We start from the raw sequence: 13,408 nt of genomic DNA, 5'->3' as shown, positions 1-13,408 counted from the left end.
CTTATCGATATTCCCCGATAAGGAGAAGGCGTGCGATACAACATGGCGCTACGGAATCTTGAGATATTTGTCAGAAATGGGGGTTCATGGTAATATGCTCAACCTAATAAAAAGCTACTTATCCAATCGTGCCTTCCGGGTAAAAGTCGGCAATGTGCTGTCCCGTCCTTTTACACAAGAAACTGGTGTACCCCAGGGAGGCGTGCTCAGTTGCACACTCTTCATTGTTAAGATGACAACACTTCCTGCTTCCTTACCACCGGCTATTTTGTATTCCGCCTACGTGGACGACATTAAAATGGGTTTCAAATCCTGTAACCTCGCAGTGTGCGAGAGACAGGTACAGCATGGTTTGAACAAGGTGTCAGGGTGGGCAGAGAAAAATGGATTTAAAATCAACCTTTACAAGAGTTCTTGTGTTCTGCTTACAATAAAGAGAGGCCTGGTTCCGGATCCTTGCTTAGAACTCTGTGGACAACAGATACCTGTAACCAAAGAGCACAAATTTCTAGGTGTTCTACTTGACGATAGACTCACGTTCGTCCCACACATTAAACATCTTAAAGAAAAATGTCTGCAAACAATGAACCTAATGAAACTTCTATCGCAGACTACGCGGGGTAGTGACAGGAAGTGCTTAATGAACCCCCATAAGAGCCTGATTAGGTCACGATTCGATTATGGTGCCGTGATCTATCATTCTGCCGCCCCGAGCGGGCTAAAGATGCTAAATCCGGTCCACAATCTAGGAATCCGCTTAGCCACGGGCACTTTCAGAACAACTCCCATTGAAAGTTTATATGCAGAATCGAATGAGTGGTCACTTCATATGCAGATAACATACATCAGCCGAACATATTTTCTGAAAGTGCACTCTAATCCTCAACATCCGAGTTTTAATACCGTTAACAATATGACATATGCTACACTCTTTCGCAATCGTCCCTCCGTAAGACAGCCTTTCTCGTTGCGTGTGAGGGCGCTTAGTGAAGAAATGCATGTTCCACTCCTCGAGCTTCGCCTGATGCATCCAGCCAAGCTGCTACTTCCTTGGGAGTGGCAGCTGATACAATGCGATACATCTTTCACTCAAGTTACAAAGCACGCTCCAGAGATTGAAATCCAAATGCATTTCCGGGAACTCCAGCACAAACACTCCTGCACGGAGTTCTGCAGAGATACATCGAAGCCACACGACGGGGTGTTCTATGCAGCCGTCGGTCCATCCTTCTCGGATTCCGATGTACTGCATCCAGAAACTAGTATCTTTACGGCTGAGCCCTACGCACTGTTGTCGGCTGTAAAGCATATGAAGAAATAAAAACTCCAGAAATTAGTTATTTATTCCGGCTCCCTTAGTGTTGTGAAGGCCTTGATGTCATTCGGTAACCACAAAAATCCAGTAATTAATGAACTCTACTCCGTCCTATGTAAAGCGTATATATCTAACCAACATGTGATTATATGCTGGGTGCCGGGACATAGGGGCATCGAGGGTAACGTTCTAGAGGACCAGATGGACACATCAATTTCATTGCATGCAGTTAATCCTACTGCTTCTGTCCCTGTCACAGACCTGAAGCCTTTCTTAAGAAGCAAACTACGAAACCACTGGCAACGTATGTGGGACGCAGAAGTAAATAACAAACTGCACGTGATAAAGCCACAGTTAGGTTCTTGGCCCTCCGTAACAAAATCACGGCGAACAGATGTCGTATTCTGTCGCCTCAGAATAGGACACTCATTTGGCACGCATAACTTTTCACTTACTGAAAATGATCCTCCAAACTGTGGTAGATGCGGGGCGAGGCTGACCGTCCTCCTTGTCCTCTTGGAGTGTCGGGCAGCCGAATCTGAAAGAAACATTTTCCCTTAGCATACCACCAGCACATCCCTATTCATCCAGTAATGTTACTCGGCGCAGAACCGCTATTTGACACCAACGCAGTCCTAAGTTATCTGAAAGATGTTGTGTTCCATGTTTTTAGTCCCACATGTTCGTAGCGTCTCCTCTCTTCAGATGATGCCGCTGTGATAGTTCTTTCGTATAGCACATGCCTCTAGGCCCTTGTGTTTCAAGGGCTCCGGCGAGGTAGCAGTGCTCCAGGTAATTTTACCATCTCATATATTTTCTATTCTGCATCATTCTTTTACGATGGATTTGAATGCTCATAGAACACGTCATTTGTCATCGAAATAATCTTATTACAGAAAGATTTTACGCACTACACAGGGACTACCTTTAAGGCCCCTTTACAGCCACGCGACACCAACTTCATAGATCTCATACCTACATTGCAAACTCATCACCGCAGACCTGGCGCTCTTTGGCCATATCTTGCCCATGCGTCAATAAAAATTTTACATTCATTCATTCATTCATTCATTCTTTCATTCATTCACTCTGAGTTGGTTGAGAGGGAGATCCCAAAGTCAAGTCTAATGAATGCGCTTCGCCGCTCATGTCCTCACAAGTGTTTGTCCAGTTTTCTGACGCATGTGGATCGCCTAAAACAGGCCGGTTTCCCGCAGCATACAATCACAGCTGTGGCCGAAGGTCTCCTTAAGACCGCAAAACGCGGGCGACAGGATTAGCAGTTTACTTCACCGGAAAATGCGCGAGCGAAGCAGAAAGGCGCAATCATACCGTACATCCACGATATCTCGCAGAGACTGAAGAGGACTGGCAATAACGCAAATGTAAGCATCACCTTTTCAGCACCACTCAAGCTGTCCAATTTGTGCAAGGTCAGCTACTATGGTTCTGAGAAGCCAAGTTGCCGGACAAATCACAAGGAATGCTACGTTCATTGCGAGAACAATATCGTGTATGAACTGCCCCTGTCGTGCGGCAAAAAATACATCGGCCAAACGGGAAGGCGCGTAAATGACAGGTTGCATGAACACGCAAAAAAATGTGCGAACTGCAGGATTGGGGCATCTGGCTTTTCACTGCGAAAAGCATGGGTGCAGTCCCATTTATAAACAGTGCATGGTGATAGAAAGAAGCCCAGCGCAAACAACACGTGAAATTATTGAAGCGGCGAAGATCGCTAGTTTGGGGAGCGCTTCTGTTAGCCCTCCTTCAAACGATCTTTCAAAAAAACAATTCGATTTTTAAACGTGACACAGAGGGTGGCCTGATAGAGATGACATGTCAATCTTGCAATTACAAAAAAAAAAGAATATTTTTGCCTATGCATGGTCGTTTTGTCATCTTTGATATCATCTGAACTTTCCATTAAACCTGACTCGTTGCTGTCTCATTTGATCAGAAATCAGTACATATGCGCATGCGCACGGTGGTGTTTGTTACCCATATATATGTGTACCGCTTCGTGGAATAAAACAATTGTTGGAATTTAGCGCTGAGTCCGCGTCTTGCCACTGTCTTTCGTCCCTTTTCGTGCGCTAAAAAACCTCAGTTATTCTTCTGATTATTTCAGTCTCGTGACCCCGATCCGCGGTTCCTGCCTGCCCTATGTAGATGTATTCCCTTATCACTTCCAGTGCCTCGCTTCCTATTGTAAACTGCTGCTTCTTCCAACACTGTTAAACAGTAGTTTTCTGCAGATAAATTTTTAGACCCACCCTTCTGCTGTGCCTCTCCAGGTCAGTGAGCAAGCATTGCAGTTTGTCCCCTGAGTTACTAAGCAAGGCAATATCATCAGCGAATCGCAAGTTACTAAGGTATTCTCCATTAACTCTTATCCCCAATTCTTCCTAATCCAGGTCTCTGGATACCTCCTGTAAACACGCTGTGAATAGCATTGGAGAGATCGTAGCTCCCTGCCTGACGCCTTTCTTTATTGGGATTTTGTTGCTTTTTTTATGGAGGACTACGGTGGCTGTGGAGCCGCTATAGATATCTTTCTCTATCTTTACATGCGGCTTGTCTACACCCTGATTCCGTAATGCCTGCATGACTGCTGAGGTTTCGACAGAATCAAACGCTTTCTCGTAATCAATGAAAGCTATATATAAAGGTTGGTTGTATTCCGCGCATCTCTCTATCACGTGATCGATAGTGTGAATATGGTTGATTGCTGAGTAGCCTTTAGGAAATCCTGCCTGGTCCTTTGGTTGACAAAAGACTAAGGTGTTCCTGATTCTACTTGCGATTGTCTTAGTAAATGCTTTATAGGCAACGCACAATTAGCTGATCGGTGTATATTCTTTAAGTCATTGGCGTCCCCTTTGTTATTGATTAAGATTATGCTGGCGTTCTTCCAAGATTCCGGTATACTAGATATCATAAGGCATTGTGTATACAGAGTGGCCAGTTTTTCCAGAACAATCTGCCCACCATCCTTCAACAAATGTGCTGTTACCTGATCCTCCCCAGCTGCCTTATCCCTTTGCATACCTCCAAAGGCTTTCTTTATTTCTTCCTGCGTTACTTGCCGGATTTCAAATTCCTCGAGAGTATTTACTCTTCCATTATCTCGTGGGTGACACTGGTAATGTAGAAATTTCTAGAGAACTCCTGAGCCACTTGAAGTATCTTATCCATATTAGTAATGGTGTTGCTGGCTTTGTCTCTTAACGCATACGTCTGATTGTTGGCTATTCTAAGCTTATTCACTGCTTTGACGCTTCCTCTATTCCTGAGGGCATGCTCAATTCTATCCACTATATACGTCTTTATGTCAGATATTTAACGCTTGTATTAACTTGGAATGTTCTGCCAGTTGTATTCTAGCCACAGGGTTAGAAGCTTTCACACATTGGCGCTTCTTAATCAGATCTTTCGTTTCCTGCGGTAGTTTACTGGTATCCTGTCTAACGGAGTTTCTACCGACTTCTATTGTGCGCTCCCTAATGACGCCCTAAGATTGGCGTTCATTGCTTCAAGGCTAAGTTCCTCTTCCTGAGTTAAAGCCGAATACTTGCTCTGTAGCTTGATCCGGAATTCCCCAATTTGCCGTCTTACGGTTAACTCATTGATGGGCTTCTTATGTACGAGTTTCTTCCGTTCCCTCTTCATGTATAGGCTAATTCGAGTTCTTACCATCCTATGGTTCCTGCAGCGCACCCGAGTGAGCACGTCCACGTCTTGTATGATGCCTGGGTTAGCGCCAGAGTATGAAGTCTATTTCCTTTCTATTCTCGCTATTCGGGCTCCACGTCCACTTTCGGTTATCCCGCTTGTGGAAGAATGTAGTCATTATCCGCAAATTATTCCGTTCTGCTAACTCTACTAATAACTCTCCCCTGCTATTCCTGAAACCTATGCCATATTCCCCCAATGACATATTTCCAGCCTGCTTCTTGCCTACCCTCGCATTGAAGTCGCCCATCAGTATAGTGTATTTTGTTTTGACTTTAGGCATCACCGATTCTACGTCTTCATAGAAGCCTTCGACTTGTTGGTCATCATGAGTGGATGTAGGCGCGTAGGCCTGTACGTGCTTCAATTTGTGCCTCTTATTAAGTTTCACAACAAGGCGTGCCACCCTATCGTTAATGCTATAGAATTCCTGTATGATACCAGCTATATCCTTATTACTCAGGAATCCGACTCCTCGTCCTCATCTCTCTGCTAAGCGCCGATAGCACAGGACGTACCCGCTTTTTAGCACTGTATAAGCTTCATTTTTCCTCCTAACCTCACTGAGCCCTATTATATCCCATTTTCTGCCCGCTAATGCTTGCAATAGCACTGCTAGACTCGCCTCACTGGATAGCGTTCTAGCGTTAAACGTCGGCAGGTTCAGATTCGGATCGCGGCCTATCCGGATCCAGAGATTCTTAGCACCCTCTGCAGCGTCACAGGTCTGACCGCCGCCGTGGTGAATTGCTTCGCAGCTGCTGGGGACTAAGGGCCGGGGTTTGATTCTTGTAATCATATAGGAGGTTATGGCCAAGTATTGCACCAGGGTGGCCTACCTGCTCTTGTGAGGGAGTGCATTACCGGCTCTGGTCACCGGTATCAGGCCGCACACCAGGCCTGTTTATGCAATTTTATCAACACGCGGATTTTTTATATAATCGGGCTGAAATTTGCGTGGCACCGGGATCTGAACCACGGTCCTCTTGCACGTGAGGCGGATGCTCTGCCTCTACGCCATCGCTGCGGCTTCACGTACCCTGCCTCAATACTTCCAGGAAGCAAGCTTTAACCAAAGGTAAGTACTAAGTGCCTTGTTGCGATGTCTTTCCCATCGTGCCGTAGTAATATTCGCTGAACATTGATTACGTTTTGCTCACCCCAGCCTTCAAATAGTTCAGTTTCTGCCAGCTACATCAGGTTATCATCGGAAACAATGCCACAGGTGATGTTCACTCTCTCAAGTAACTCACTTGGATGTTTCCAAATCAGACTAAGTTATGCAGCTTGTTATGTTGGTTCTTGTCACGGAGTTCCAATACCTAGCCATCTCTGATGCTTTGCGGCCTGTCGAAGAGCTTCAGTTAGACATTTTGTGACAAGAAAAGGTCAAATCATTTTAATTGTTGTTTCAAGTTTTTAACAGTTCATTACTTGGAATTGGGAAAGGTTTTCAGTCTGCCGGCCAAAATATTTGAATACATTTTGGCGCGCCTCCTTTTCTGGGGACAATCGGGTAAATCCGGGAAAGAACAGCATGGTAAATAATAACATTTCGGCAAGAACGCCAGCCTCCCACCGCAGAGGCCAACGAGGGGACGCTCTATGACCTGAAAACATAAGCCCCACAAGCGCCGACTGTACCTTCTGGCTATTACGAAATGTGTATAATCAAGGGTGATTATGACAAAGTTAACCCTTGCTCTCTAGAAAATCGCCAGTGAATAGAAGTGAGTAGAACACACGAAAATCCCTTGCTGTCTGGAAAATTGCTAGTGAATAGAAGGGAGTAGAACCCAGGAAAAAATAAAAGTGAGAGAGAAAGTCGTCGGTTAGAGCAAGAGCGACCGGAAAAAGAAATATGCAGATTCTACGCACTGTGGAAATCCATGTAAGCGAAGCATTCCATGCTGGATGCTTTGATTGACGATAATTAGCGGTGATGTTGACCGTTGAAGCTTTATTTCTTCAATGTTTAGGCTGACACGAGAGTGGTGAGTTGATGTTAAACGTTACCTTGCGTGCACCACTGCTGCTTGCATGCGTAATACACAGAACACACAGGGAGAGGTGTTTGCTTGAGAGTTGTTGTGCGCCATATTTATAACCTGTGAGAGGGTTGAGCGTTGTCATTCCCTCACATGGCACGACGCATTGTGGCAGAAGTATTTAACTTGAATTGGATTCCGGGGCTGTACGTGACAAAACCACACTCGGATTATGAGGCACGCCATAGTGGCGGACACAAGAATAATTTTGACACCGTGATGTCCTTTAACGTGTCCCACAATCTAGGTGCGCGCGGGTTTTCTATTTCGACCCCGTCGAAATGCCGCTGCCGTGAGTTTCATCAAATCCACGACCTCTAGCAATGTCATAGCCGCAAAGCTGACGCGGCGGGCTGAGGTGTTCATTTGACGGTCGACCGCTTCCGTAGTGTCTCCTGGACCCTGCGGTGCGCTTTTTTATTGCCGCTCTGCTTCCGCGCGTTTCCCCTAGGTGTCCCCCTAGGTGTCCAACTTTCCCCTAGGTGTCCAACCATTGTGGTAGTAGGAACGTGGAAGCAAGACTGCTGGAAGTTTATTCTGATTTGACTGTTGCAGCTCGTGCAAAATAGGTAATAGGTGCGTGTTATAGCTTGCTTCACATAAAATGCTTGCCTGCTGTCATGGTGACTCAATGCCTGCCACATCACTCATGGTCTTGCCTTAATGGGACCATGTATAAAACACGTCCACATAGATGAATACTGCTATAAAACAGCAGCAAGCATGTATTGTGTGCAAACATTTCATCATCATCATCAGCCTGGTTACGCCCGCTGCAGGGCAAAGGCCTCTCCCATACTACTCCAACAACCCCGGTCATGTACTAATTGTGGCCATGTCGTCCCTGCAAGCTTCTTAATCTCATCCGCCCACCTAACTTTCTGCCGCCCCCTGCTACGCTTCCCTTCCCTTGGAATCCAGTCCGCAACCTTTAATGACCATCGGTTATCTTCCCTCATCATTACATGTCCTGTCCATGCCCATTTCTTTTTCTTCATTTTAACTAAGATGTCATTAACTTGCGTTTGTTTCCTCACCCAATCTGCTGTTTTCTTATCCCTTAACGTTACACCCATCATTCTTTCCGTAGCTCGATGCGTCGTCCTCAATTTAAGTAGAACCCTTCTCGTAAGCCTGCAGGTTTCTTCCCCGTAGGTGAGTACTGCTAAGACACAGCTATTATGCACTTTTCTCTTGAGGGGTAATGGCAACCTGCTGTTCATGATCTGAGAATGCCTGCCAAACGAACCCAAGCCCATTCTTATTCTTCTGATCATTTCCGTCTCATGATCCGGATCCGCCGTCACTACCTGCCCTAAGTAGACGTATTCCCTTACCACTTCCAGTGCCTCGCTACCTATTGTAAAGTGCTGTTCTCTTCGGAGACTGCTAAATATTACCTTAGTTTTCTGAAGATAAATTATTTGACCTACTCTTCTGCTTTGCCTCTCCAGGTCAGTGAGCATACATTGCACTTGGTCTCCTGAGTTACTAAGCAAGGCAATATCATCAGCGAATCGCAAGTTACTAAGGTATTCTCCATTAACTTTTATCCCCAATTCTTCCCAATCTAGGTCTCCGAATACCTCCTGTAAACACGCTGCGAATAGCATTGGAGAGATCGTATCTCCCTGCCTGACGCCTTTCTTTATTGGGCTTTTGTTGCTTTTTTATGGAGGACTACGGTGGCTATGGAGCCGCTATATATATCTTTCAGTATTTTTACATACGGCTCGTCTACACCCTGATTCCGTAATGCCTCCATGACTGCTGAGGGTTCGACAGAATCAAACGCTTTCTCGTAGTCAATGAAACATTTAGTCATTTGAAAACGCAGAATTCGACGCAGCTGTGGTGCTTAACAAGGCACTATGTAAAGTGCATAAGCTGCATACGAAAACTGCATTCCACAGCTGCATGAATCCTTATAACTGAAGGAACTCCCAGTGCCCGCAACTTTATTATTGAAATTGGTATTATTTGAAAGTATGGACTACTTTTTCAAGACCCCGAAGAAAGGGCAAAAACTTACAGCAGTAGCAGGGGAAGTCAAAAAGAGGAGCGGTTGTTTTGGCAGCTCCGATAAAGAGCTTGTGGAAAAAAGAGTTCTTCGGAACGAGTGGGAACAGAATTATGAGCTCGGCAAAAAATTAGGAAGCTCTATGAAAACTTAGAAGCCTCGCATCAACGAAACGGGAAGCGGCAGGACCTGCTGTGCAACAAATTTGGGAAGCCATATGTATTTCACACCTTATTGCGTTTTTCCAACCATTCGATGAGTAGTATAGTTATAGATAACTAACGTGTCGTTATTTTTGGTAGCATTATGCATGTTGGCGCATCGTAATGTTTAAATATAGCAATATATATTCATATACTGCAGTGTGGAGAAGACCACATATTCTATTTTATTGTGTCTTGGTGACCTATCATGGTAGCTCAGTCATTATGGTTTTATGCTGCTGACCACGAAGTGGCAAATTGTATCTCAGCCATGACGGTTGCATTCCTGTAGCGGTGGCATGGGCATGGTACACAATTTTTGTTCTGTGTGCCATGCGTTAGAGCGGTTGCACATTAAAGAACTGGAGGTGTTGAAAATAATGAGGGTGTGGTACTAGGTAAAACTGCGCAATTTCATTCTTGTTTGTTACATAGTACAGTAAAAATGTGCCAATGTGTTGGCCATGCACTTTCAAAATTTGCTTTCATCATTTTGCCCATTTACCTCTTCTCTAAGAACATATTTCAGCCAGGTGGGTGCCCATCGAACATGTGACATGGTAAGGATCGCAACTGTAGATACTATTCTGCAGTAAAATGAAAGTACCAGCAGCGCCCGTGGCATTGATGGCGAGGTAAAAACATATCACTGCTTGTTGCTGGGCTAGCTCATACTCATTATTGTTCTCTATGTCGTGAAACGAAGTGAAGACCGGGACCAAAAACAGCATCACTCACACCTAAGTTTATTCACAGCAGACAGGCATGCGAGTCAGCAGAGGGATATATTACATTGAAAAGAAGCACAATTGTGCCGGTGATGCATCTCGGGATCCGGGTAGCACCGAACATCAATGATTTGTTTGTTTGAATAGGCATGAATTTTTTCATTCTCATATTCGTGGCGTGATCTGACTGTGATGATACATTTGTGCATGGTACCATTTACTCTGTGAAAGTGGAGCTCTTTGCTGCGAATAAACTTAGGTGCGACTGACACTTTGTCACGGTTTTATGTAACATTGTTTTGCGTCCTATTAAACCATGAAGCAAAAAAACTTTCATGGCTCAAATAAACAAAGTGCCTTAATCCCGTGAATTCTCTGATGTGGGCCATGCCTTTATCCTAATATTGGCTCCAAATTTTTCATGTACACTCTACTAATCAGTAAAATATGACTAAATATGTTGTGTAGTATTTGGTAGCTAAATCGCTCACTGAGACTGGGAGACCTATAGCAACGTGTGAATGAGCAAAAATATAGTTGAGTACCAATCAGGCTGCAGACACTACAAGAAGTGTTGCTTTATTCTAGTGGGCATGCAACTTGCAGAATCGCCACCAGAGCACATCACGTGTGGTTGATGACGGTTTTAATAGATGGTATGGCTTCTTTGAAAAAGCAAGCTTAATGCCATGTGTGACAGGAGCAGCTGCTCTGTGGTTAGTCATAGCTGTTCTAATCAAACATGAAGCTGTCACATCACAATCCACTGACCGTTATGTGAAGAAACTGCTGTGGATCTAACAAAATAAAAGGAGAATATTTCTGCAGGTAGCGCTTGCATTTGTTTAGGCAGGGCACTTGCAACGGAAGTTCAATGCATGAGGCAAGGAGCATTATTTGGCATGTGAGCAACGTGCATGTGTTCACACTAGCCCACAATGGCAAGTACACTCGGTGAAAAGGGGCTCACACTACGTCAGAAAAAAGATGTGATTGTACAAGTTATTTCAATCTTTTAAGTCAGCAAGCTTTGTGGTATGGTCGTCGTCTGTCAATTGGACACTGGTGCAACCAAGATATTGGAAAAATAATTCGCAGGCTGAATTAAACAACAGACAGTACAAAACAAAACCACACCACTAGTTCATCTGGCAGCATTTGCCCCAATTTTAACAAGCACCCGAATTGAACGCGCAACCACCTTTTATTGGTTAAAAGTAGAAAAATTACAAAAAGGCTGACAGAGCTCCAGGACGAAGTGGAAATCGAACGCGCGTTAAATGTTTTAGCAGGAACATACCAATATCGGCAAATTTTACCTTCATATAATGGAACTTGATTAACTTAATAGCTATTGTCATTCCTTTAAGCCTGTCAAAAACCACAACATCTTTTCATTGATGTGGTCCATTGCTGATTTATATTCCGCATTTATCAAATCGTCTACCTAACATTCGCAAACGGGATAGTTGCCCACACCTTGAGTTTGATACTTCGTCCTGCGATGCGTGTGATTTTGCGGATTACCAAGAACACGTGAAACGACTTGTTGCGGCTAGCTTAACATGTAAAAGAACTTACCGGTTGAATGTGTTTTCGTAATGAGACTGAAAGCGGCGCGTCGTCGTGGTCACGCTATGTATAAACTAGCTCTGTTGCCAAACTTGGTCACCATCTTGTGCGCTGGTTCTGACGGTAGGCTGTCATGAACGGGGTTTCAGTTTTGTTTTTCCGTAATTTTGGATCGCATCTCACCGCCTCAGCAATTTTTGGATGAATTTCCCGGAAAAAAGGTCATGTTAATACTGTAATAATTTATTGTAAGCTAGGGTTTTCGCTTTAAGAGGCAGGCCAAAAATAGTCATCTTCAAAGGGATACGATACTTGTTTGAGGTATTCACTGTACCATAGGCGCCACCGAGGCGGATTTTGGCACTATTGACATCACCATTACGGCCAGGCGTGTTGACCAGCCAAGATCAAATTATCCGATGAAGCCTAATTTCACAAAGCAATACAAGGAAGGTTTCTTCCCATAGGAATGTAGGTACTTCGGTCGTGATTGATAAAAGTGAAAGGTAAATTTAAGAAAAGTCGAATTCACGAAAGTCTACTATCACCACCATCATCATCATAATCCTGTTTTATGTCCACTGCAGGACGAAGGCCTCTCCCTGCTATCTTCAATTACCCCTGTCCTGCGCCAACGGATTCCAACTAGCGCTCGTGAATTTCTTAATTTCATCGCTTAGAATTTCATCAATTAGAATATCGTCTATACCCGTTTGCTCTCTGATCCAAACCGCGCTCTTTCTGTCTCCTAACGAACGCTATGCCTAGCAATCTTCGTTTCATCGCTTTTTCCCCGGTCCTTAACTTGTTCTGAAGCTTCTTTGTTAGTCTCCAAGTCTCTGCCCCATATGTCACCACTGGTAAAATGAACTGACTGTACACCTTTCGTTTGGGCTTCCAGTCAGTAGCTGAGAATGTCTGCTGTATGCGATTCAACCCATTTTTATTCTAGGAAATTATTTCTGATGATCAGGGTTCTGTATGAATTATTGACCTAGGTAAACGTGCACCTTCACAGACTCTAGAGGCTGACTGGCGATCCTGAACTCTTGCTCCTTTCCCCATTATCTTTGTCTTTTGCATATTAATCTTCAACCCTACTCTTACACTATCTCTGTTAACGTCCTCAATCATTTGTTGTGACTCGTCTGCATTGTTGCTGATTAGAACAATGTTATCGTCAAACCGAAGGTTGCTGAGATAATCGCCGTTGATCCTTACTCCTAAGGCTTCCAAGTTTAATAGCTTGAATACTTCTTCCAAGCACGAAGTGAATAGCATTGGAGAGATTGTGTCTCCCTGTCTGACCCCTTTCTTCAAAGGTATCTTCCTGCTTTTCTTGTGTAGAATTAGGCTAGCCGTAGAACCTCTGTAGATATTTCCCTGGTGCCACTCTTGAAGCAGAGCAAATGCCCACTAGAACTCAACTCTTAGCGCCAAATATCGCTGGTCAGGTGTTTAGGAAAGATAATGGAACGCATGTTTTTGGCCGCGTGGAATGGTACCTTGAACACTACAAGATTTATCCGAATTCTATGGCTGGTCTCTGACGTGACCGTTTTTTCATCGACAATGTATTCGACCTCGTTCCAGATGTCCAGCACGAAAGGGCCCGTAAGCGTTTATCTGCAGCTTTATTCTTAGATGTGAAAGGGGCATACGATAACGTATTACATGAAGCCATTCTCGAAGCTCTTGCGACGCTTCGTCTAGGTCGTCAAGTCTTTTTGTGGATTGCAAGTTACCTATGTGCAAGATCATTGTTTGTGTTAACGGACGATGGCTGA

The sequence above is a fragment of the Dermacentor andersoni genome, chromosome 1 (assembly GCF_023375885.2).
Source record: "Dermacentor andersoni chromosome 1, qqDerAnde1_hic_scaffold, whole genome shotgun sequence".
Taxonomy (NCBI): domain Eukaryota; kingdom Metazoa; phylum Arthropoda; class Arachnida; order Ixodida; family Ixodidae; genus Dermacentor; species Dermacentor andersoni.
The sequence above is the reverse complement of the archived record's forward strand: the minus strand, read 5'-3'. Positions refer to the sequence as shown.